Here is a 3474-nt window from a genome sequence, read left to right on the forward strand (position 1 = left end):
CTAGGGAGGAGTTCAATCTGATTGACTCCTACCCTATCTTCACAGAGTGGCAAATGCGCTGTATCATCATCGCTCTGGTCAATGGAGAGTATGATAAAGCGGGATGCATTTTGCACAACATCCCAACCGAGGAAGGGCCCTCAGCAACAGCCAAGAAGAAGAAGAAAAGTCGTCATACCGACAAGTACAGAAAATAGGTCATTGGCACTCCTTGCCAGTCCAGAAAAACCTACAAGTAAAGAAAGAAGATTCCTGAAGATTCCCAGGGGAGTAAAGGCCAACAGGCCACAAACTTCCACCCGAACCTCCTCACAGTGAGGAAGTCAGAAAAGGAGCAGCAGGCAGACTTTACATCCGCAGCGAGCGTCGCGGATGAAGTCAGGGCCTTGATGGAGGACTTCAAGCTGCTCCTGCAACAACTCCCGCAGATGATCGCGTCTGCAGTGCAGTCGGCCGCCCAGGCCACCACCACACCAGCTGTTCCCACACCCAAACGTGGATAGGCACATCCAGTGTCTAACCGTCTGCGTGTGGAACGCGAACAGCATACGTTCCCAAGCGGGAGAATTCCGCCAGTATCTGCGAGACGAACACGTGGACGTCTGTCTCGTCACAGAAACTTGGCTGAAGCCGGGCGTGGACGTGCGGGCGGAAAACTTCCGCTGCTACTGCACCGACCGGGCCACCCACGGCGGCGGAACGGCGGTGTACGTGCAGACGTCGTTGCGCCACCACCAGGTGCAGCTCCCGGTGACGCCAACCCTGGAGACGACCGGCGTCGTAGTTAACACCTCCGTGGGCCACGTAACATTTGTGGCAGCCTACCGACAGCCGTCAGGACACCTCCACTCCAGGGACATCGAGACGCTGCTGTCGATGCGCGGGAACCTGTTCATCGGCGGCGATCTCAATGCAAAACACCCGGAGTGGAACTCCAGGGTCACCACCATCAGTGGCAGACGGCTTCTCCGGGTCGTTAACGACCATGACGCCGTGGTGCTGGGTCCCTTCGACCCGACGCACTACCCTACGCGCGGCCGTCCCGACGTGCTCGACATCGCGATTGTGAAAGGGGCAGCACATAACGCGATCGCGAGCACTCGCTGTGCCCTATCTTCCGATCACCAGTGATCTTCGACCTGGACACAGACGGTATGGCGCCACCTGAGCACCGCAGCGCCCGCCTCAACACCGACTGGGCGCACTTCCAGCAGCACCTGGCAGAGACGGTCACAGCCACACCTGACCCTGACGAGGAGGGGGTGGATGCAGCACCATCAGCATTCACCCACTACACACTTGCGGCGGCAGATGCAGCAGTGCCGCGAGGACCGCGGAAGCCGAAGGACAAATCCAAGCAGCTTCCGCCGGACACCTTGGCGTTGATCAGAGAGAAGAACCGGGTTTTTCGTGAGTGGCAGATCACTAGAAACCCTGCCACGAAGCGGCTGCTAAACCGCTGCTAAACCGATTTCGGCGGCCGTCGGACACCACCGTAATCGGGACTGGGCTGGCAAAATTGCCACGCTCAGGATCAATGACGGAAGCGCCTGGGCGATGATCAAGAGCTTTCTGCGCAAGGGGCAGCGCATCCCGCCGCTACAAGTTGGCCGTGAAGTCGCCGCAGAGCCGGACATGAAGGCCAGCGTGCTCGGGCCACCTTCGCCGAGACCTGCTCCACTGTGGACGATGTGGTCGAGGAAGAGACAATCCAGGAGGTGCAAGAGCGTCTTCCGCTGTACCTGACCCATCAGGAGGGGGACTACGACGCTCGTATGCTCCACGGCATCGCGGGAATTCCGATGCTGAAGCGCCGCTTCCGCGCGCTCGCATCGAACTATTTCGAGTCGGCGAGGACATCCAGAAACCCGCTGGTCAGTGGACTGGGAAACCAAATCCACTGGCGTCCAGTGACCAGATGGCCGGACCGGTTGCTGGAATAATTTTCCGTGCAGCCAGAGAGGATGACCAGCATTCGTGACACTGACATGACAAACCATAAAAGAGGACCATAAGGCAACACGTGAATCCACGACGCAGGAACAGCAGTTGATCTGCTTAACCTGCTCCAAACCGTGCAGTGAATTGCACGTGAGTCACGAGGCAAGGCAAGGCTCCGGTTGACTGCCACGCCCCTGGACGTCAGCGGAGGCGACAGGGCGCTGCTCAACCAATTTGGCGGGTGCCTTGTCGGTGGCAGCAGATGCATAGCTCCTTCCAGTTTGCACCCACGCGGACCCCGTCGGCTGTCCTCTTCTTGATGCGGCGCGCCGGAAGGCAGTGCAGCCGCGGTAACATGCCACATGCTTTTCGCCGCAATGGCAGCATGTGGGCGCGTCCGTCCGCGGGATTTTGCACTCCCGACTGGGATGCTCCCCCGCGCATTCGATGCAGCGGGGAGGCATCTTGCAGTACTTCGCCACATGGTCCAGGCCTTGGCAATTGAAGCACTGCAGTGGGCCGCGTCTTCTGCGCAGCTTCTCCACGGTGGTGCCGACATCGGCCACGTGGGTCAGCTGGAATATTTTCCGATTCTCGACGGTGTCGTCGAGAACCGCCACAAATAGTGGCAAGTCGGAGAAGTCCCTGGGTGACTTCATACGCGCCGTGGTGCGTATCGGGAAGCCCAGGTCCTCGAGCAGCTCCCGCAAGTATCCAGGGTCCATACTAAATGGGAGCTTGCGGAACACGACTTTGAGCATCTTCACCGGCTCTGAGGAGTAGGTGAAGCTGTGCAGCCCTTCCCTCTCTGCGAGGACCATGACCCCGCGGTAATCTTCAGAAATCTTCGTAATGACGCGGTTCAAGTCACGCCCTGCGACCCGGAACGTCACGTTCCCTTTGACTACCGATTTTACTTTTTCTCTGAATTCGCGGAAGTGGCCCGTCCACTTGATGACCACGAGAGGTGGTGGGGGCGATGACTTCATCTGCTGCTGCTGCTGGCTGTCCATGAGCTCACTGGCATCATTGGAGAGGCCAGCAAACCGGTTGCCGGTGTGCACCGCCGACTGTTGCGCAAGCACCACAGCCCTGACTGTGTGCTTGCGTGAGGGCTGCATGAAGCCCTCATCGCGGAGCATGAGAGCGCTACTAGACGAGCTAGTGGCGGTCCTTTTGGTGTCGGTTTCCGCGCTGGCGTCAGCTGGCCGCTTACGCGAGTGCTGCACCACTTCCATAGTTGCCGGAGATGGTTTGGCGCCTAGGATGAGGCCCATCAGGAAGGCGAGCTGCCTTTCCGCTTCCGGCGTGTGGGCTGGGTCCCCAGTAGGCGCAGTCTCCGTGGGAGTGGTATCCTCAGGTGTCAGAGCCGTCTCTGTTGCGGCTCGCGTCTGTTGAACTGTCGGCTGTGGCGCGCGTGAGGCCGAGGGTAAGGCCGGCGGGCCACCAACATCGAGCACGCGGGCAAAGGCGTGCAGGGACATGCCCCCATCCGCCGAAAGTGCGCGCCTGCCTCTCTCGGTAACGCCCGTC

This window comes from Schistocerca piceifrons, chromosome 2, assembly GCF_021461385.2.
Source record: "Schistocerca piceifrons isolate TAMUIC-IGC-003096 chromosome 2, iqSchPice1.1, whole genome shotgun sequence".
In the NCBI taxonomy this organism is placed as follows: Eukaryota; Metazoa; Arthropoda; class Insecta; order Orthoptera; family Acrididae; genus Schistocerca; species Schistocerca piceifrons.